Source organism: Rana temporaria, chromosome 9 (assembly GCF_905171775.1).
Source record: "Rana temporaria chromosome 9, aRanTem1.1, whole genome shotgun sequence".
Classification (NCBI taxonomy): domain Eukaryota; kingdom Metazoa; phylum Chordata; class Amphibia; order Anura; family Ranidae; genus Rana; species Rana temporaria.
This window is the reverse complement of record NC_053497.1, coordinates 6,990,062-7,014,060: the sequence shown is the minus strand read 5'-3', so window position 1 is coordinate 7,014,060 and position 23,999 is coordinate 6,990,062. Positions and strand designations below refer to the sequence as shown.

At 46.3% G+C, this 23,999-nt stretch overlaps 1 protein-coding gene across 1 annotated transcript in view; it reads right to left on the bottom strand.

Annotated features, from left to right (window-relative positions):
* BRINP1 (BMP/retinoic acid inducible neural specific 1) overlaps positions 1–23,999 on the bottom strand; it is a 291,456-nt gene that overhangs the window by 201,062 nt on the left and 66,395 nt on the right. The window lies entirely within an intron of this gene.

Genomic DNA, 23,999 nt, shown 5'->3' with positions numbered 1-23,999 from the left:
GTGGCGTTTCCGTCGAATTCCGCGTCGAGTATGCAAATTAGCTAGATACGGCAATCCACGAACGTACGTCCGGCCGGCGCATTTTTTTTACGTCGTTTGCGTTCGGCTTTTTCTGGCGTATAGTTACCCCTGCTATATGAGGCGTACTCAATGTTAAGTATGGCCGTCGTTCCCTCGTCGAATTTTTTATTTTTTTACGTCGTTTGCGTAAGTCGTTCGCGAATAGGGATTTGCGTAGAATGACGTTACCGTCGTAAGCATTGGCTTGTTCCCGTTTAATTTCGAGCATGCGCACTGGGATACCCCCACAGACGGCGCATGCGCCGTTCAAAAAAAACGTTGTTTACGTCGGGTCACGACGTATTTACATAAAACACGCCCCCATCACATCGATTTGAATTGCGCGCCCTTACGCCGCCTAAGATACACTACGCCGCCGTAACTTACGGCACGCATTCTTTGAGGATTAAAAAAAATAAAGTAAGTTACGGCGGCGTAGTGTATCTTAGATACGCTACGCCCGATGGAAATATGCGCCAGGGTACGTGGATCTGGGCTTGTATATACAGTATATATAATTTCCATTCTATCACTATCCCCCAACAAAAATTCTATATGTACCAATTAAGATGAGTGCAGACCTGTTGTTTTCAGAGACATAAACACCCTTTTCCTTAAATATAATGGGCCATATTCTCAGTAGAGTTACGACGGTGTATCTCAGGAAACTCCATCGTATCTCTCTTTTTTGACCCGCGTATCTATGCGAGTGATTCCTAGAATCATTTTCGCATAGATACGCTGAAGATCCGACATGTGTAAGTCACTTACACTGTCGGATCTTAAATGTAATTCGCCGCCGGCCGCTAGGTGGCGTTTACGTTCAGGTCTCATTTGTTTATGCAAATGAGCCTGATACGCCGATTCCCGAACGAAATCGCGTCGCGTAACCGTCGCTTACGTCGTTTGCGTAAGCGTAAGGTTACCCCTGCTATATGAGGGGTAACCTTACGCCAGTCCCACGTATGCCATGTTAAGTATGGCGTCGGGTCCGCGTCGTCTTTTCCCGTCGGGTACGTCGTTTTCCTAAGTCGTTCTTGAATACGACTTTACGTCAATGACGCACACGTCGGCGTCATTGACGTTTTCCGCCGAGAACTGGAGCATGCGCACTGGGCTATTTTTAGCCCGGCGCATGCGCAGTTCGATCGAAACGGGGGCGCGATAATTTAAATATAAATGTAAATAGCTTACGCGAGGCTATTGGAGAATCTGGCCCACTAAATTCTAAAATCTTGAGTTCTGATATTCAGCCTTTCTAAGGTGAGCCTCACAGTGATTCATGCCGGTCGGGCTTCATGTCCAACACATCCACAGCTATTCATCTCGGATCGCTTTACATAATTATACTAATGCCATCAGACAGGATGGCACACACGGGGCACTGCTGTTTTTAGACATGGCTTAAGCCTTTGAACGGCATTGAGTAGCCTTCCCCTCCCGTGGACAGTGATGTGCCTTGGCTTTGGAGATATGTCTACAAACCGGGGCGCCGCTTCCCGTAGACTAACCCTAAGGCCAGTTTGTGTATCAATGGTTTTGTGTCAAAGTAATTTCCACTCAACGGAGGGATAAGGGAAGGCAACCCCCCTTTTTAACCCGAACAGCAACTGAGCCATTAGGCGCTATGATTAAAGCGTCTCGGAGAATTACGGGCTGTAATTATGACAATGCCCAAGAGGGAATCATGCTTTACGTAAGTGGATCAAACTATCTTTCATAGCAGTTGGTTGCACTAATCTAAATAAAATTATCTTAATACTTTCTGAGATGAAAAGAAGGGGGCACCTTTAATGGAATCCATGTAGGAAAGAGGCCCACCCTCGCCACACAAATAATTAATATGTAAAAGGAAGATGGTTAAACCCACAAGTGTTGATATTTTGACTCCCCCTCCATCATTGGTGTCAGTGGGAGGAATAGTGTCCCATCTTTGGTGTCAATTGGAAGAATGGTACCCCATCATTGGTATCAGTGGGAGGAATAGTGCCGCAACGTTGTTGTCAGTGAGAGGAATAGTGCCCCATCCTTGGTATCGGTGGGAGGAATAGTGTCCCATCATTGGTATCAGTGGGAGTAATAGTGCCGCAACGTTGTTGTCAGTGGGAGGAATAGTGTCCCATCATTGGTATCAATGGGAAGGATGGTACCCCATTGTTGGTACCAATGGAATTGTGCCCCATCAATGATTTCAGTGGGAGCAATTGTGCCCCATCAGTAGGAGTAATAGTGCCCTACTGTTGGTATCAATAGAAGGAATAGTTCCCCATCATTGGTATCAGTGGGGGGAATAGTGTCCCATCATTGGTATCAGTGGGAGGAATAGTGTCCCCAACATGTTTGTCAGTGGGAGGAATAGTGCCCCATCATCGGTATCAGTGGGAGGAATAGTGCCCCCAACATTTTTGTCAGTGGAAGGAATAGTGCCCCATCATCGGTATCAGTGGGGGGAATAGTGTCCCATCATTGGTATCAGTAGGAGTAATAGTGCCCCAACGTTGTTGTCAGTGGGAGGAATAGTGCCCCATCCTTGGTATCGATGGGAGGAATAGTGTCCCTATCGTTGGTGTCAGTGGAAGGAATAGTGTCCCCATCATTGATTTCAGTGGAAGGAATAGTGTCCCATCATTGGTATCAGTGGGAGTAATAGTGCCCCAACGTTGTTGTCAGTGGGAGGAATAGTGCCCCATCATTGGTATCGGTGGGAGGAATAGTGTCCCCATCGTTGGTATCGGTGGGAGGAATAGTGTCCCCATCGTTGGTATCGGTGGGAGGAATAGTGCCTCATCATTGGTATCAGTGGGAGAAATAGTGTCCCATTATTGGTATCAGTGGGAGAAATAGTGTCCCCAACGTTTTTGTCAGTGGGAATAGTATCCCATCATTGGTGTCAATGGGAGGAATATGGCCCCATTGTTGGTGTCAGTGGGGGGTAATAGTGCCCCATCATTGGTGTCACTGGGAGGAATAGTGCCCCATAATTGGTGTCAATGGGAGGAAGAGTGCTCCAGTGTCAGTGGCAGGAAATGTCCCTCTGCTGCTGACAGTGGGGGGTTATAATGACCTAAGGGCCGGATGAGGCTGCATTTGATGGGCTCTTCATTAAAAAGGTGGGGTATACATGGGCAGGGCAAAGGGGGTGGAGTCAGGGGTGGAGCCAAAGGGGGCAGCAAAATTAGATTCTGACCTAAGGTGTCAAAAATCCTTTCACCAGCCCTGATCACAGCAGGTTTGATATCTAAAGTTACATACGGTAGTTAGGCTGAAAAAAAAGGACAGCGGTCCACGTAGTTCAACCAATAGAAAGCCTCTGCAAGATGAAATTAAAAAAACAAACTAGGACAGGCAACAATAAAACTTTCAGCCACAGCACATTCATCATTTTAAATTGTGACCTTCGAGATTCCCGAAGACTTCCATCCTATTGATGTATTAGAGGTCCATCAATTTTTTATGGCCAACATGCAAAGGGGGGAAGAAGAATTCACACACTTCCATCGCTCTTCACTAAACGATTGGCTTTTGCGTTGCTAAGAAGATAATTACGATGCCAGGAGCTCGGTTGGTACCCGAGGTACACATCTTCATCAAAGGACGGGCAGAGCCACCACATGAGATGATTCATTACAGAGAAGCCCCGTCCACCTTGCTTTAATTGCTGAACATTTTTACACTTTTGGTGGAGATTATTTTCGATTAGAGATAATTGTATCCTATATATAGATGTGTGAGTTCTCCGACGAGTGCATGTAAGTCGGCGCTACCGATGTCCTTGCTGGATGCACAGCCCAGTATCATTCATCATAACATAGGCAGAGGCGGCTCTAGGCTTCGCGAGGCCTTAGGCAAAACTTGACATGGGGCCCCCACTCACACCCATGATGGAAAAAATAATCCAAGGACAGGAGCCTCTTCCCCACAACCCTGGCCGGTGGTTGCGGAGGTCTGCAGGCAGAAGGGTTTAACGGAATCTCAAAGCCCCTTTAATAAGGTGGCCCCCTCCCCTTAGTTATTAAAGAGCAAGATCTGGGGGCCACCTTATTAAAGGGGCTTCGAGATTCTGATAAACCCCCTTGCCCGCAGACCTCCGCAACCACCGGCCAGGGTTGTGGGGAAGAGGCTCCTGTCCTTGGATTAATCTTGCTGGAGATTATTTTATATTAGAGATAATTGTATCCTATATATAGATGTGTGAGTTCTCCTACGAGTGCATGTAAGTCGGCGCTACCGATGTCCTTGCTGGATGCACAGCGCGGGATCATTCGCCATAGCAGAGGCGGCTCTAGGCTTCGCGAGGCCTTAGGCAAAACTTGACATGGGGCCCCCACTCACACCCATGATGGGAAAAATAATTCAAGGACAAGAGCCTCTTCCCCACAACCCTGGCCGGTGGTTGCGGAGGTCTGCGGGCCAGGGGGTTTATCGGAATCTCGGAGCCCCTTTAATAAGGTGGCCCCCGCCCCTTAGTTATTAACGAGCAGGATCTGGGGGCCACCTTATTAAAGGGGCTTTGAGATTCCGATAAACCCCCTTGCCCGCAGACTTCCGCAACCACCGGCCAGGGTTGTGGGGAAGAGGCTCTTGTCCTTGAATTCTTTTTCCCATCATGGGTGTGAGTGGGGCCCCATGTCACGTTTTGCCTAAGGCCTCACAAAGCCTAGAGCCGCCTCTACTATGATGAATGATCCCGCGCTGTACATCCAGCAAGGACATCGGTAGCGCCGACTTACATTCAAGGACAAGAGCCTCTTCCCCACAACCCTGGCCGGTGGTTGCGGAGGTCCGCGGGCAAGGGGGTTTATCAGAATCTCGAAGCCCCTTTAATAAGGTGGCCCCCAGATCCTGCTCTTTAAGAACTAAGGGGTGGGGGGCACACCTGGTGAACCCACCCCCTTGTGTCAGGACCTGGGCTTGAACCTGGGACCTCTTCTGTGTCTGGCATTGTCTCTTCCCATTGAGCTATCTGGCATGCTGGACTGGACAGTTCCCTGCCTGATCTGCTGGATAAACCTATCTGATCCTTTAGACTACTCAGCTTGGCGTCTTGATTGCCTTGAACCTTGAACCCCTTACTCCACCCATAAACTTCCTATAAAAGCCTTGTCTCAGCACTTCCTCTTGACCAGGTTATTGTGCCTTCCCTGCCAGTGCTCTGCTATTTGTCTGCCCAGCTGCCATATGTACCTGCAACCACCCGTGTTTGACCCTCGGCCTGTTCCTAGACTTCTCTACTGCCTGATCCCAACCTGCAACCACTCGTGATTGACCTCTTGGCTTGTTTAGTGACAATGCTGCTGTTTAACCCTTATCTGCTTATCCGTTGCATAATGGTCTGGGGCTGAAGTGGTTAAGTCTAAACATTGTATCAATTTGTCTTTTACATCAAAGGGAATAAACTTCTGTATGTAAATTAGGAACGCTTAACCACTTAAACACCAAACATTTTTTCTGACAGTTGTTGTTTTCAAGTTAAAATCATTTTTTATTTATTTTTTGCTAGGAAATTACTTAGAACCCCCCAAACATTATATATATATGTTTGGGGGGTTCTAAGTAATTTCCTAGCAAAAAATAAATAAAAAAATATTTTAACTTGAAAACAACAACTGTCAGAAAAAAGGTTTGGTGTTTAAGTGGTTAAACGTTTATATATATATATATATATATACTTGTTTTAGTAGAGACCCTATAGAATAAAATGGTGGATGTTGCAATATCTTATGTCACACTGTATTTGCGCAGCGATCTTTCAAATGCAAAAAATTAAAATGCAAAAAAAATAATAAAAATAACCAGTAAAGTTAACCCAATTTTTTTCGTATAATGTAAAAGATTTTACGCTGCGAGAATCGTGATCTTTATTCTAATAAAAAAAAATTGCGATTATCATTTTGGCCAGAATCACGCAGCTCTAATATCCGGCATACAAATGATTTTTAAAAACATTCAATGTGCTGGCAAGATGAATATTTTGATATATTCTGAGCTAAACACGTGATATTTGTTAGCGAATGAGCACTGCAGGACCACTCGTTAGGGCCAATTATAATATACCGTTGCAATCATACATGGTCCCAACATGGAGAGCTTCCTAAGTCCCTGGAGTCTTATCCAATTTCTTCTAGGGGTGGCGACAAGAGGGTACAGCTTTCTATAGTGGATTTGCCTAAAAGTTAAAGACATACTCATGCGCATCAGAGGGGGGGGGCATCATTTTGAGGTTACCCATGCTCCGCCCCCTTTGACAATGTCATGAAGGGGAGGGGCTTAGCCGCGACTCGCAAGTATGTATTTTTAATGGGGAAACGACAGACATTATTCCAGGCATGTGCTATGTACAGGGTGCAGAATCTAGGCGTGTGCTATGTACAGGGTGCAGATTCCAAGCGTGTGCTATGTACAGGGTGCAAAATCCAGGTGTGTGCTATGTATGAGGTGCAGATTCTAAGCGTGTGCTATGTACAGGGTTCAGAATCCAGGCGTGTGCTATGTACAAGGTGCATATTCCAGGCGTGTGTTATGTACAGGGTGCAGATTGTAAGTGTGTGCTATGTACAGGGTGCAGAATCCAGGCGCGTGCTATGTACAGGGTGCAGAATCCAGGTACGTGCTATGTACAGGGTGCAGAATCCAGGTACGTGCTATGTACAGGGTGCAGAATCCAGGCGCTTGCTATATACAGGGTGCAGAATCCAGGCGTGTGCTATGCCAGTATGCATACCCAATCCCCCCACAGAGCTCTCTTCCCCCCACAGAAGAGAATCCTCTATAACTCACAGTGGCAGGTCAGGCTCCTGTTGATGCACGCTGCAGGCTTGAGGGGCTGTAGTTAGCCTCTTTTGACAATGTCATGAAGGGGAGGGGCTTAGCCGCGAATCACAAGTATTTATTTTTAATGGGGAAACGGCAGACATTATTCCAGGCATGTGCTATGTACAGGGTGCAGAATCCAGGCGTGTGCTATGTACAGGGTGCAGAATCCAGGCGTGTGCTATGTACAGGGTGCAGAATCCAGGCATGTGCTATGTATGGGTTGCAGAATCCAGGCGTGTGCTATGTACAGGGTGCAGAATCCAGGCGTGTGCTATGTACAGGGTGCAGAACCCAGGCGCGTGCTATGTACAGGTTGCAGAATCCAGGCGTGTGCTATGTACAGGGTGCAGAATCCAGGCACGTGCTATGTACAGGGTGCAGAATCCAGGCGCATGCTATGTACAGGGTGCAGAATCCAGGCGCGTGCTATGTACAGGGTGCAGAATCCAGGCGCGTGCTATGTACAGGGTGCAGAATCCTTCCCAACATAAAAGTCTCTCCGCCCCAAACCATTAAAAGGCACTATAAAGAAGAAGTTCCATTCGGATGACGCCACCCTTGGGCCTGCTTTAGCTGATTCCTTCTTAGTAAAAGACGATTTGCGCTTTTCTGTCTGTTACAGCGTGATGAATGTGCTTACTCCATTACAAACGCTAGTTCTACCAGAACGAGCGCTCCCGTCTCATAACTTGCTTCTGAGCATGCGCGAGTTTTTAACGTCGTTAAAGCCCACACACGACCATTTTTCTCTACCTTAAAAATGACAACGTTAAAAACGTTGTTAAAAAATAGAGCATGTTCGAAAAAAAAATGTTGCCCATTTTTCAGAACCCGAAAAATCGTTTTTACAACCCGAAAAATTATCGTGTGTACGCGGCATTATTGTGACCTATTTTCACTTTCGTTTTTTTTTTTTTTTTACCTGAAGCAGATTTACTAACTTTTTAGCATAATTTATTTCATTCGCAAATTAGATTGCGCGAGAAATGCACTCGTGAATTAGACATATGGCTGTTAATTCATCAGTTACTTTTAGGTGCTAAAGTGGGTGTTTTAGTACAAATTTATGAGCGCTCAGGTGACACTCAGGAGAGATGGAGCGTTTTATGGAAGGTGACAATTATAGCATATTTGCACTTTTGCGGTTGAGTTATAGAAAAGCCCTTTATATGTTCTTTACGTGTTCCCATCCCCACAGCATAGATAGAAAATCAATGTTTGTGTTGATGTTTCTAAGGAGAAGGTGTCATGGCTGATTATAAGAATTTATGGACAGGTTCACAGTGTCTTTGTCCCCACTCCCCCATCCATCCATCCTTCCACTCCCCCATCCATCCATCCTTCCATCCTTCCACTCCCCCATCCATCCATCCTTCCTCTCCTCCATCCATCCATGTCTCCGTCCATCCTTCCACTCCCCCCCATCCATGTCTCCATCCATCCTTCCGCTCCTCCATCCATCCATGTCTCCATCCATCCTTCCACTCCCCCATCCATCCTTCCACTCCTCCATCCATCCATGTCTCCATCCATCCTTCTGCTCCTCCATCCATCCTTCCACTCCCCCATCCATGCATGTCTCCATCCATCCTTCCGCTCCTCCATGTCTCCATCCATCCATGTCTCCATCCATCCTTCCACTTCCCCATCCATCCCTGTCTCCTTCCATCCTTCCACTCCTCCATCCATGTCTTCATCCATTTTTCCACTCCTCCATCCATCCTTCCACTCCCCCATCCATCCTCTCCTCCATCCATCTTTCCACCCCTCCATCCATCCTTCCACTCCTCCATCCATCCTTCCCCATCCATCCATGTCTTCATCCATTTTTCCACTCCTCCATCCATCCTTCCACTCCTCCATCCATCCTTCCACCCCTCCATCCATCCTTCCACTCCTCCATCGATCCATCCAGTCCTCCATCCATCCTTCCGCTCCTCCATCCATCCATCCTTCCACTTCCCATCCATCCATGCCTCCATCCATCCATGCATCCATCCACCCTCACTGGTCATGATGGGTTGGTGATGTCACAAGGGGGTGGGGATGACGTGACCTGGTGGCCACGCACCATGGCTATATAAGTAATGGCACACGCCAGAGATAACATTTAGGCCGCATACACACGATCAGTCCATCCAATGAGAATGGTCCGACGGACCGTTTTCATCGATTCATCGCTGAAGCAGACTGATGGTCTGATGTGCCTACACACCATCGTTTTCAAAACCGATCGGGTCAGAACGCGGTGACGTAAAACACAACGACGTGCTGAAAAAAACGAAGTTCAATGCTTCCAAGCATGCGTCGACTTGATTCTGAGCATGCGCGGGTTTTGAACCGATGCTTTTGCGTACTAACCATCGGTTTTGACCTATCGGTCAGCCGTCCATCGGTTCGATTTTAAAGCAAGTTCTCTTTTTTTCGACCGAAGGACAACAGGCGTACACACGGGCGGTTTGGACCGATGAAACTTCAGTCATTTTCATCAGTTTGGACCGATCATGTGTACGCGGCCTTACAGAGGGAGCTAGCATCAGGAGAAGGACTGGAGGAAGAACCAGCAGAGGAAGAAGACAGCAGAGAAAGACGAATCGGAGGAAGAACCTGCAGCAGAAGAAGACATCAGCGCAGCTAGAAAAACCAGAGGATGAAGACGACACCCGAGGGAGAAGAAATCGGAGGGAGAGCACAAGCTGGAGCTGCTTTAATAAAGCACTTTGTCAATAACCTGTGATAGTTTTATTTATTTTTGACACCTTTTTTGGGTGAATGGGTAGGGGTACGGTCAGACTCACGCAGATCGCGGCAGGCACGCCCGCAATGCGGCATCTTAAAGGGGACGTATCGGTACGTCCATCTGCCCAACCGTGCCATTGTGCCAGCGTATATCGTTGTGCGCTGGTCCTTAAGTAAAGTAACGCAGTGCCGTATCGCAAAAAAATGGCCTCCTGGTCGTGAAGGGTGTTAACTCTTTCGGAGGTCAAGTAGTTATTTTAAAAATTGTGGCTTGTGTAGCAATTGTATATGTTTTTTTTTTATTATTATAATTATTGGCTATATTTTCTTTCGACCGAAAGTGGAGTTACCATTTTTTTTCCCTCATGGACATCTCCTAGTTGGGTCAACGAATCCATCTGAGCCGTCAACTACACAAAGTAGCTTAAAGGGGAGTTCCAGCCTTTTTTTAAGTTTATTAAAAGTCAGCAGCTACAAAAAGTGTAGCTGCTGGCTTTTAATAAACAGACACTTACCTGCTCCACGGCTCCAGCGACGTGCCGGCCGGGGCTCCGCTCCTCGCCCCCCCTCGCCGGCCGGCGTCTTCATTCCTAGTGTGGGCACCCGGCAGCGACAGCTTTCGGCTTCACGGCCGGGCACCCACTGTGCATGCGCGAGCGGCACTGCGCATGCGCGAGCGGCGCGGCGCCGTCCGATTGGACAGGCGCTCGCCTACAGGGAGGGGCTGCAAGAAGGCGATTAAGCTAATCGCCTTTCCAGTCCCCTTCTCCTGAAGCCCCCACTCCCCCCCCAAAAAAATTACATGCCAAATGTGGCATGTAAGGGGGCGAGGAGTGGGTTAAGCGGAAGTTCCATTTTTAGGTGGAACTCCGCTTTAATGGGTTGCTGTCTTATGTGATTCATCCAAGCATTCTAGTTTTTTTTTTAAACCTCTTTAGGACTGTTTGAACTTCTTTAAAGAACAAAATCACTTTGAAGACATCCTTCGATAAACCTCAAGTCCTTGAGTAGAGCCCACCAGGGATAATATGGATCTTACTCTAACAAGGTCCCAGCTGGCTCCTCCTCATAACTTGTGGAGGTCACATCCATGCCTACGGGCAAGCTATACTTAACGGTGTCCTCCAGTGGTCCCTTTGAGTGTGGTTGACCCAAAGGAAATAAATGATGAACATATGAAGGATAAAGAGGAACTTTGGTTGTGACCTTGTTGGAGAAAAGATCGCTGGATCGGGAAGGATGGTAGGTATTATCCCAGGTGGGGTTGCGTTGGGGGACGTATCAAAGGATAATAATAATTGGTGGGTACTGCAGGAAACCCCCATTAAATTGACAGTTTGTCTCTACGACTGGGAGATTATAAGATCCAACCGTAATGGCAACTCTTTTTTTTTTATTTACTAGTTATGTGTTCAGATAACATTTTACACTGTGTTTATTTTATTTTTTTATATAAAAATCCACCTTTTACATTTTGTCATCTGCTGCTCTAGCCTCAAGCCGCTTTGCTAGGCTTACTGAAAAAATATGTGCGGATCGAAACTGTTCTTTGATGTGTGCAAAATGTCAGTTAAAGAAACCTCGCTAGTGAAAAAAAAAATGTTCTAATAAAATCGTGTCTATTTATCCTCTAATAAATTCATAGGTAACCAAAATCAACTCTAATTAACTTCGTACACCCCCTTAGGTATTACTTTTTTTTTAGCTGTTTGCTTTTGTAGTGTCGCATAAAAAAAAAAAAAAAATACACAAAACTTTAAAAAAAAAAATCTTTATTTAATAATGCCCAACCAGGCCAATACATTAAATTAAAAATGAGAAAAAAATAATAATGCCCAACCAGAAATGTAGCTGTAATATAATTATACAAATTACAGAATACAATTTTGACATTTTATCTATAATGACCCTAGTTGTTTTAAAACTTTTTTTTTTTTGTTTGTTTTTTCTCTGTAGGTTGCAAAGAAAATATTATTAGTAAGACTAAAATTACAGAATGAAATTTGGACATTTTGGGGCAGATCCACAAAGATCTGCCCCGGCGCAGCGTATCTGAGATACGCTACGCCGCCGTAACTTACTTTTTTTGGTTTGAATCCTGAAAGAATTTGCACAGTAAGTTACGGCGGCGTAGTGTATCTCTCGCGGCGTAACGGCGCCTAATTCAAATCGGCGAGTAGGGGGGCGTGTTTTTATTTAAATGAAGCGCGTCCCCGCGCTGAACGAACTGCGCATGCGCCGTCCCTAAATTTTATCATTGTTTTGACGTGGACGTAAATTACGTCCAGCCCGATTCACGGACGACTTGCGCAAACAAATTTTTTTTTCTTAAATTATACGCGGGAACGACGGCCATACTTAACATAGCAAGTCTAACTATACGCCACCAAACAGCAGCTTTAACTATACGCCGAAAAAAGCCGACTAGAGACGACATAAGAGAATGCGACGGCCGCTCGTACATTCGTGGATCGTCGGAAATAGCTAATTTGCATACTCAACGCGGAAAACGAAGGGAACGCCACCCAGCGGACGCCGAAGAATTGCATCTTAGATCCAAAGGCGTACGAAGCCATACGCCTGTCGGATCTAACCCAGATGCCGTCGTATCTTGGTTTGAGGATTCAAACTAAAGATACGACGCGGACGTTCGGTCGCAGCTTAAGTGGGTTCAGGAAATCAAGTACCTGGGGATAAAGATTACGGTGGAGTTGGGGGACTTTGTGACGCGTAACCTTCAGCCTCTGATGAAACAGGTCACTGCCAACTTCGCGGCGTGGCGCTCGCTTCCTCTAACACCGGTGGGCAGAATTAATCTCCTTAAGATGGTGCTTCTGCCCAAATTTTTGTACTACTTTAGGAACACTCCGGTCCATCTTTGCAGAGCGTTCTTCAAAAAACTTGAGAGTCAGGTGGGGACATTTGTCTTGGCGGGTAGGGCTCCTAGGGGCAAAGACAGTTTTTTTGTCGCTCCCGAACTTCCAACTGTACTATTGGGCGGCTGTCCTGGTCACCGTTCGGTGGTGGTTTGCCCAACCTAAACAGAATCCGGCAGTTACGTTGGAGGCCGCCATTCTGGGCTCATATGCCGCCCTGAGCAACCTTGCATTTAGGGGTTGCCGGGCGGCCCCCTCGGTAACGGTCCCGATGAAAACAACGCTTAGGGCCTGGAGGGAGGCTAGGGTAATCTACGCGAGGCCCTCGCATGTCTCCCCGCATCTACCTCTCTGGGGCAACCCCCTGCTACCCCACCTGTACTTCCTTCCTGACCCTTCGGTTTGGGCCAGCAGGGGGATCACTACTCTGAAACATATCGTATCCAACGGCGCTCTTATGACCTTTAGGGAGTTGAGGGACAAATATTCCATCCCTGCACAATGGACATTCCGATACTGGCAACTTAGACATGCGTACACTGCCCAATTTCCGGACACGCTGACGCTTCAATCTGACTCGATTGAGAGACTCTTGACCTCGCGGACCATGGGGCGACCCCTCTCCACCCTTTACCTCTACTTGACAGTTGCATATGACTCCGGGTCGACTTGCTCTCTCGAGAGGTGGAAGGCTGATATACCTGACCTGGATGATGAAAAGTGGGAGGAATGTGTTTCCACGTTCATCCCGTCACTTATAGCAGCTAGGGACAGGTTCATACAAATTAAGTTCCTTCATCAGGCTTACTATACCCCCCAGAGGTTGGCCCGCATCTACCCCCAGAGGGACCCTCTTTGTCCGCGATGCGGGGTTCAGGAGGGCTCATTTTGGCACATGGTGTGGTCATGCCCCAAGATTCAGATTTACTGGGGCCGGGTGGCTGGGATTCTGGGTTTGGTGTCTCAGCTGCAGGTCCCGATGGACCCCTTGGTTCTTCTTTTGAGCCACCTGGAGGAGACGCAGGGTGACAGGTACTCTAAATTGTTTCTTACCTTCTCCCTCTTCTATGCCAGGAGGGAAATCCTTCTTAAATGGAAGGCAGCTGACCCGCCTACGGTGGAGTCTTGGACCCAGTCTATCAACAACGTTCTGCCACTTTACAGGATCACTTATGAAAGTAGACAGTGCCCAGCAAAGTTTGACAAGGTGTGGTCTGGATGGATTGATGCCAGGGGTTAAGGTTGGGTTTTGGTCCGAATATTACGCTGTACTTGTTGATGTTTCATGTGATTGGTGACGTGTGATTTTCACTCGCTCTACTTTGCACTCTCCCCCCCACCCCTTCCCCCCCCCTCCCTCCAGGGGGAGCCTGTTTTATCCTATTCCCACTTCTTTTCCCTCAGGTGACCCTTGGGGGAGCGGGGGCTGGGTATGAATCCTGGTATTAATTTTTGTCTTTTCCCTTAGGGTTCAAGGGGGGGTTGGCTGGGTTTGGGCTTTGATGTTCCTCCCCCTGAAATGGTATTGCACTTAGTAATTTTATCCTGCTCTGAGTTCTTGGGACGGTCCTGAATCTTTTCTTTTGTATCTAACTGTACCTATATTTATCTGTGACAATGTAAACCTGCTTTGTTTTCTCAATAAAACATCTCTGTTAAAAAAAAAAAGATACGACGCGGGAAATTTGAAAGTACGCCGGCGTATCAGTAGATACACCGGCGTACTCTCACTGTGGATCTGAAGCTACAATAACCCTATTTTTTTTTTCTGTAGATTGCAAAGAAAATATTATTTTTAAGACCGAAAAATCAGGGAATAAAATTTGTGCATTTTATCTAGTTCTTTTAAAGCTCTTAGTTAATTGTTTAGTTTGTAGATTGTCAATAAAATACTCTTTTTAAGACTGACATATTACAGAATAAATTGTGGACATTTTATCGACAATAACCTTATTTGTTTTAAAACCTGCTTTGTCTGTAGATTGCAAATAAAATATTATTTTTAAGACAATATTGCCCAAAAAAAATTCTTGCTATGTCCCGGGTAAAAAAATATATTAAACTACTTTTGTATCTTAGTGTGGCAAAGTTGTTAAAAACAAAATAGGCCCATAACTGAAATGGGAAAAAAAAAAGAATTGCTCTAAACTTTTCATCCAACCTCTAGATTATTGCATTGGTATTTTCAAATGCCAGTATAAAGGAGGTAGCATAAGGCACCTTCATTCCTCTGACACTAATTTGATAGCAAGGAGTTTCCAATCTCTCTTCCCCCGAATGTCTTTCCACGAAACTTAATTTGCAAGAGAAAGGGACATGTGGGTGTCGTAATGCGTAAGTTCCTGATCTTTGAGAGAGAAGTGCTCCCACCTCTACTTCAGAGGTGTTGACATCTAAGATAAATAGTATGGGAGGTGTTGGCAAACCTTACGATAGCAGCAAAGGGAAAAAGAAGCGTGAACTTATCAAAGGCAGCTGTCAGGAGCCGGGGGCTGAACCCGCGACCTCTGCTGGGTCTGGTTATGTTTCTTCTTGCTGAGCCACCTGGGATGCTGGACAATCCCTCAGATAAGTTTGCCTTGTACCTTGTTTCTTGTGGACCCTTTGCTCCTCCTATGAATGTTCTATTTAAGGCCACGCCTTTGCACTTCCTGTTTGCCGGATTATTGTGCTCTCACTAGCTAATTACTCGCTGCTAAGTCACTCCTGCTGCTGTACGTTTGCTACCAGTTGTTAGTGACCTTTGGCTTGTTCTTCAACTATGATTTGCTTGACTCCAAACGGCAACCACTAGTTTATGACTTTGGGCTTGTTCCTCAACTACTGTATGCTTCCGCTTCATCCCAACCTGCAACCACTTATTACTGACCTACAGCTTGTTTTTCAACTATGCTTGCCCTTGATCCCAACCTGCAACCACTTGTTTACGACTTTTGGCTTGTTCCTCAACTGTGCTTCTGCTTAATCCCAATCTGCAGCCGCTTATTACTGACCTTGGGCTTGTTCTTTAACTATGCTTCCGCTTCATCCTGATCTGCAACTACTTGTTACTGACCTTTGGCATGTTCCTCAACTACGCTTCCGCTTTATCCCAACCTGCAACCATTTGTTACTAACCTTGGACTTGTTCATCGACTATGGGCCAGATTCATAGAAGAAATACGCCGGAGTATCTACTGATACTCCGGCGTATTTTCAAATTTGCCGCGTCGTATCTTAATTTGTGATTCACAAAGAAGATACAACGGCATTTGGCTAAGATCCGACAGGCTTACAGCTTCGTACGCCTTCGGATCTTAGGCTGCAATACTTCAGCCGCCGCTGGGTGGAGTTTGCGTCGTTTTCCAGCGTCGGGTATGCAAATGAGCTTTTACGGCGATCCACAAAGCTACTCGCGTGCGTTACGTCGTCGCAAGTCGTTTTTCCTGTCGCAAAGTTAAGCCTGCTTTTTCATGGCTTAACTTTACACCAGCCATGTTAAAGTATGGCCGTCGTTCCCGTGTCGAATTTTTATTTTTATTTTTTTCGGCGTAAGTACGTTACGCACGTCGCCATTCACAAACACGGCGGGGCGCCGTAATTTCGCGCAAAGCACGTCAGGAAATTTACTAACGGAGCATGCGCAGAACGTTCGGCGTGGGAGCGCGCCTAATTTAAATGGTATACGCCCCAATTGAATTAGGCGGGCTTGCGCCGGACGGCTTTACGCTACGCCGCCGAAAGTGCTTGGTGAATCAGGCACTTGCGCTGAAAACTTGCGCGGTGTAACGTAAAGACGATACGTTACACCGCCGCATTTGTACCTGAATCTGGCCCCATGCTTCCACTTCATCCCAATCCTCAACCACTTATTACTGACCTTTGGTTTGTTCCTTGGCTATGCTTCTGCTTGATCTCGACCTGCAACCACTTATTACTGACCTTTGGCTTGTTCCTCAACTACTCCTCTGCTTCATCCCAAAATTGCAATTACTTTTTACCGACCTTTGGCTTGTTCCTCAACTATGTTTTTGCTTGATCCCAACCTGCAACCACTAGTTATTGACCTTTGGCTTGTTCCTTGGCTATGCTTCCGCTTCATCCTAACCTGCAACCACTTGTTACCAATTTTGGGCCTGTTCCTCAACTGTGCTTCCTCTTCATCCCAACCTGCAACCACTTGTTACTAACCTTGCGCTTTTTCCTTGACTATGCTTCCGCTTCATTTTAACCTGCAACCACTTATTACTGACCTTCGGTTTGTTCCTTAACTACACTTCCGATTCATCCCAACCTGCAACCACTTATTACTGACCTTTGGCTTGTTCCTCAACTACTCATCTGCTTCATCCCAATATGCAATTACTTTTTACCGACCTTTGGCTTGTTCCTCAACTATGTTTCTGCTTGATCCCAACCTGCAACCACTTGTTATTGACCTTTGGCTTGTTCCTTGACTATGCTTCTGCTTCATCCCAACTTGCAACCACTTGTTACCGACCTTGGGCCTGTTTCTCAACTGCGCTTCCTCTTCATCCCAATCTGCAACCACTTGTTACTAACCTTGGGCTTTTTCCTTGACTATGCTTACGCTTCATCCCAACCTGCAACCACTTATTACCGACCTTTGGCTTGTTCCTCAACTACACTTACGCTTGATCCCCGCAACCACTTATTACTGACCTTTGGCTTGTTCCTCAACTACGCTTCATCCCAACCTGCAGCCACCTGCAGCCACTTATTACCAACCTATTCTTTTACATATTTTTTTGGGGGAAAAAAATCGCAATAAGCGTATATTGATTGGTTTGCACAAAAGTTATAGCGTCTACAAAATAGGGGAAATATTTATGGCATTTTTAAAAAAAAATGTTTACTAGTAATGGCGGCGATCTGCGATTTATATTGTGACTGCGACATTATAGCGGACACATCGGACACTTTTGACACTATTTTGGGACCTTTCACATTTATACAGCGATCAGTGCTATAAAATTGCATTGATTACTGTGTAAACGTAGACTGTCAGGGAAGGGGTTAATACTAGGGGGGAATCAAGGGGTTAATTGTGTGTCCTAGGGAGTGATTCTAACTGTAGGGGGAGGGGACTCACAAGGGGAGGAGATCGATTGGTGTTCCTCTGTACTGGAAACACACCATCGGTCTCCTCTCCTCTGACAGGACGTAGATCTGTGTGTTTACACACAAAGATCCACGTCCTTGGCTGTGTCACCGGCAATCGCGGATGCCCGGCGGAAGCCAAGGACGAAGCCGAGAAGCCGAAGGACATCATATGATGCCCGTCCAGAACAAGAGCCGCACCGCCCAGCCATCATCATATGACGGACGGCGGGCGGCAAGTAGTTAAAGTCCCACAGGCTATTGTTTGTTCCATTATATATAATGTTTGGGGGGTTCTAAGTTAGTTTCTAGCAACAAAAAACAAAATGTAAACAAAAAGTGTCAGAAAAATCCTGGTCTTTAACCACTTAAGACCCGGACCTTTAGGCAGGTAAAGGACCTGGCCAGTTTTTGCGATTCGGCACTGCGTCGCTTTAACTGACAATTGCGCGGTCGTGCGACGTGGCTCCCAAACAAAATTGGCGTCCTTTTTTCCCCACAAATAGAGCTTTCTTTTGGTGATATTTGATCACCTCTGCGGTTTTTATTTTTTGCGCTATAAACAAAAATAGAGCGACAATTTTGAAAAAAATGCAATATTTTTTACTTTTTGCTGTAATAAATATCCCCCAAAAACAAATAAAAACAAGTTTTTTTTCCTCAGTTTAGGCCGATACGTATTCTTCTACCTATTTTTGGTAAAAAAAAATCGCAATAGGCGTTTATCGATTGGTTTGCGCAAAATGTATAGCTTTTACAAAATAGGGGATAGTTTTATTGCATTTTTATTTAAAAAAATGTTTTGCTACTAATGGCGGCGATCAGCGATTTTTTTTTCATGACTGCGACATTATGGCGGACACTTCGTACAATTTTGACACATTTTTGGGACCATTATCATTTTCACAGCAAAAAATGCTTTTAAAATGCACCGATTACTGTGAAAATTACAATTGCAGTTTGGGAGTTAACCACAAGGGGGCGCTGATGGGGTTATGTGTGACCTCATCTGTGTTTCTAACTGTAGGGGGTGTGGCTGTAGGTGTGACATCATCGATTGTGATTCCCTATATAAGGGAACACACGATCGATGATGGCGCCACAGTGAAGAACGGGGAAGCTGTGTTTACATACAGCTCTCCCCGTTCTTCAGCTCCGGGGACTGACCGCGGGACTCGAGTCCCGCGGTCATGGAGCTTCGGACCGGGTTGTGTGCGACCCCACGGCTGGGCTTAAAGGGCAACGTACAGGTACAATGATGTGCCCAGCCATACCATTCTGCCGATGTATATCGATGTAAAGGGGTTCTTAAGTGGTTAAGCCTCCTACACACGGTCCAGAATCTCGTCAGGAAAAAAAACATCGTTTTTCCTGACGAGATTGTTGGCAAGAATCTCTTGCCGCCCCCTTGCCGCCTCCTTTCAAAATAACCACGGTTATTTTGAAACGCAAGAACGCAGTGACGTCATCGCGTACGACGAGCATGCGCTTGTCACATTCGATGCCGTCGCCGCCATCTTGCTGCACCCTACCTATGCCTAGGAAGCTACCGTGCATGCGGTGAAGTCATTTAGAGCATGCGCGGGTTTCCACGGCAAACGGTAAGTATACACACTCTCGGGTTTCTCGGCAGGAAAGCACAGCAGAGAATCACTGCGAGAAAATAGAGAGCAAGTTCTCTATTTTTCTCGTCGAGATTTTAGGCAGTTTTCTTGACGGAAAGCCTCGTACACACGCTCGGTTTACTCAGCAAGAAAGCTCTGCCAGCAGTTTTCTTGCTGGTTCTTGCCGAGAAAACCAAGCGTATGTACGAGGCTTGACCTGTAGCTAACAAGGATATCTCCTAAACCTGCACGGTTTAGGAGATATCCCTTGTCCCCTGCATGTGTCAATGTCATTGGCACATGCGCAATGGGGAGACTTGATGCAATGGCACCTATGTGCCGTTGCTGCAGTCTCTGTGCCGTTACCGGCGGCTCCCATGCACATGCGCGGGAGTGACCTCATCGCGACTCCAGCCAATCACAGCGCCGGAGCCGCCGGGACGACATGTCGGCGGCCAGAAGGGGAGTATCAGTGGGAGGAATAGTGTCCCATCATTGGTATCAGTGGGAGGAATAGTGTCCCATCATTGGCATCAGTGGGGGGAATAGTGTCCCATCATTGGTATCAGTGGGAAGAATAGTGTCCCATCATTGGTATCAGTGGGAGGAATAGTGTCCCATCATTGGTATCAGTGGGAGGAATAGTGCCCCGTCATTGGTATCAGTGGGAGGAATAGTGTCCCACCATTGGTATCAGTGGGAAGAATAGTGTCCCATCATTGGTATCAGTATGAGGAATAGTGTCCCATCTTTGGTATCATTGGAAGGAATAGTGTCCCATCATTGGTATCACTGGGAGGAATAATGTCCCATCTTTGGTATCACTGGGAGGAATAGAGTCCCATCTTTGGTATCACTGGGAGGAATAGTGTCCCATCTTTGGTATCACTGGGAGGAATAGTGTCCCATCTTTGGTATAAGTGGGAGGAATAGTGTCCCATCTTTGGTATCAGTGGGAGGAATAGTGTCCTATCTTTGGTATCAGTGGGAGGAATAGTGTCCCATCATTGGTATCAGAGGGAGGAAAAGTGTCCAATGATGGGACACTATTCCCCCCCCACTGATACCAATGATGGGACACTATTCCTCCCACTGATACCAATGATGGGACACTATTCCTCCTACTGATGCTGGGACACTTTCTATCCCTATGGGGCCACAATCCCCCTAAAGTTTGGAGGACAATAAACTGATCCTCCGTTTAGAGAGTTTGGAGACCCCTGTAGGGTTAGAGACATCAGAATACAGGAACAGATGTTACGGACATCAAAAGAAATAGTCCTTATTGATCAGTGTTGGACTAATCAAGCCCAGTTGCATTGATTCTACGGTTTCTTCCTACCCAGTATCTGCAGCAGTGGTAGAATTTAAAGATTTCATCTGCATTGGGTGTAGCGTAAGGAGAGAACCAATCGGCACGATCTTTCCTGGTAGTAGGTATGTAATCAATCAATATGGATCAATATGGATTGCCGATTGGATCTGCCCCGTAAGGTAATCCAGAACAATCAACTCCTTTTAAGTATAAAAAAAAAACAACCCTAAGATAAAACTGTAATAGAATTCAGCCACAGAAAGACTGCTGTGTACATCTCAAGGCCGACACTGCTGTAAATAAATATCTAATAGGTTGTATATCTCATAAATAACATATCCTGGGGTAAAAAAAAATCAGTATAATGTGTGTGACAGGCGCCGTCGCACCGGCTGTTCTTTGTAATAGCTGGAGCTTTCAGCGCCGTAATGCGTTCCATGCTGGAAACGCATACGGCGCTTGAGCGATGACATCATCGCCCGGAGCCGTGGTGCGTTCCAGCCTGGAATGCGTAAGTGCGCCGCTATACTCACGGCGGTTCTATTGAATTCATTGCTGATGCACTGCAGCTGGTCACTGCCTATAAAGGCATTCATTTCCAATACAACACTTGATTTATTATTGTCAGCCGTACCGGCCACGCTACAATAAGGGGCAATATTATGGCCAGCTGGCAACAGACTTTCACTGCGTCCAGCCTGCCGTCGCTGCGGACAGCCTGAGTTCTTCCTTGCTGATGCCCTACACTACGGAGTCCCTTGCTGCCAAACACTGAAGCCCTGCAAACGGAAAAGTAGTCATTGGCCCGGATTCAGAGACGAGTTATGATGGCGTATCTCCGGATACGCCGTCGTAACTCTGAGTGTGCGGGGTCGTATCTATGCGCCTGATTCGTAGAATCAGTTACGCATAGATTTCCCTAAGATCCGACCGGCGTAAGTCTCTTACACCGTCGTATCTTAGGCTGCATATTTACGCTGGCCGCTAGGTGGCGCTTTCGTAGATTTACGCGAGGAATATGCAAATTAGGTAGATACGCCGATTCAGAAACGTACGTCCGCCCGGCGCATTTTTTTTTTACGTTGTTTGCGTAAGGCTTTTTCCAGCGTAAAGTTACCCCTCATAAAGCAGGGGTAAGTCATGTTAAGTATGGACGGAAACACACAAACAGCGTCGTATTTTACGTCGTTTACGTAAGTCGTTCGCGAATAGGGCTGTACGTAAGTTACGTTCACGTCGAAAGCATTGACAGTTTGCGGCGTAATTTGGAGCATGCGCACTTGGAAACGTTCACGGACGGCGCATGCGCCGTTCGTAAAAAACGTCAAATACGTGGGGTCACAAGAAATTTAAGTAAAACACGCCCACATCATCCACATTTGAATTAGGCGGGCTTACACCAACACATTTACACAACGCCGCCGTAACTTAGGGCGCAAGTTCTTTATGAATACGGAACATTCGCCCTAAGTTACGGCGGCGTAATGTATCTGAGATACGTTACGCCCGCCGATAGATACGCAATTGTATCTGAATCCGGGCCATTGTGTCACTTGTAGTTCTACAGAAAGATCTGCTGCATGCTTTTCACCTAAAACAATTGCTGTTATTTATTATGGCTTTTGGCTATTTACATACTACTTGGGATAGACTGTTGTGCCTATGGCTCTTTGCTAAGGAAATCTTAAAGGGACATTTACACTATTATTACCTCAGCAATAATTGCTTCTTATATGCAACTATTATTACCTGAGCTATATTTACTTCTTATATACAACTATTAGTTGTCGCTACAACTCCTATTTACTACGTGTACGCTCAAAGTACCTGAGCTATAATTGCTTCTTATATATAATTATTAGTTGCCTCAACAACGCCTATTTACTACGTGCTTGACATAAGTACTACCTGTTTATGGGCCTATGCCCTAAGTTGCTGAACATGTTCGCCTAAACTTTTCTATGCTAAGGGTTGACGTATTTCATACCTTCTCCCTTAGTGGCCTAATGCACGACGCTATGTAATACTATTAATTACTTGCATACAGTTGTGCATTCGTATCTTTTAGTGCATACTAAGGCCCAGATTCACAGAGAGCGGGCGCACATTACGCCGCCGTAGCGCAAACAATGTACGCTACGCCAACGCAGGAATTCACCAAGCCAGTGCTCCCAACGCTGCGCTGGGTTTCGAAGGCTGACCCCATGCAAATGATGGGCCGAGCGGCAGACAGATACATATCACGAACTGCGCATGCGCCGAGACGTGGACGCATCCCCATGCACATGCTCACAACCACGTCGGAACAACTCCCTAAATTACGCCGGATCACTGCGTACGGCATGAACGTAACCTACTCCCAGCCAGACACACGTCAAACGTAAAATACGCCGGCTTGTGTTCCCTGGTGCACACCTTTGCATGTCTGCTGCTGGGTTGCACCTCCTTTATGGGGCATAACTTTACACCGGACGTACAACTTACGCGCACCTCGCCTAGCCTGCGTCGGAGGCACGTACGCTCGTGAATCGCCGTATTTCCCTCATTTGCATATTTGAATGGCTAATCAATGGGAGCGCCACCATGCGTCCAGCCTAAATGTGCGCCCACTCTACGCCGGCATAAGCAAGATAAATCAGCGGGGTGTAGCCTGTTTTTAGGCGCATCTTAGTTTGTGGGTCTGGCGCACAGATACGATGGCGCACATTTGCACTTACGTCGGCGTAACTTGTTATACGTCGGCGTAAGTGCTTTGTGAATCCGGGCCTATCATTTTAAACGCTAAGCTCTGGTCGCATGTTGTAATGCGTCCACGCTCAGTAGCTCAACGCCTTTCCTTATGTGAGAGAGAGATGATGTAGCGAACCCCCAAACTCCTGTTTGTGTGGAGTGACGCCTGGGGCCTAATACTGAATTCTCACATAAAGAATAGCATTGAAATCCTTGCTATACGCAGTTGTGGTTCACTCTCATTCGCCAGAGCCGTTACAAATGTGATACCAAACCAAACAACATGTTTTCACCATTTTAAAGTTTGATGGACCTTAGGAAAACCTTAGATGTAATCAAATACACAAGTACCTTTGTCATACTGAATGTCATAGGTGCAGAGCTGATAATCCAACACTAAAAGTGGCTACGTGGTTGACACTTCCTCCTGGCAGCACTAGGGTCTTTGGTTCAAATCCCAACCACAGCACTACCTGCTCGGAGTTTGTATGTTCCAGTCCAGTTTCCTCCCACACACCAAAGACATGTGGAAAGGTTAATTGGCTCCTGTCTAAAATTGACCCTAGTATGTGTATGTATGAATGTGAGTTAGGGTCCTTAGATTGTAAGCTCCTTGAGGCCAGGGACTGATGTGAATGTACAATACAGTGAAACCCTGGTTTAAGAGCAAAGTGGTTAACAAGCGTTTTGACTTGCGAGCAACTTTTTTTTTTTAAATTCGTACCCGGTTTACGAGTGTTGACTCACAAAACATGCAGAATT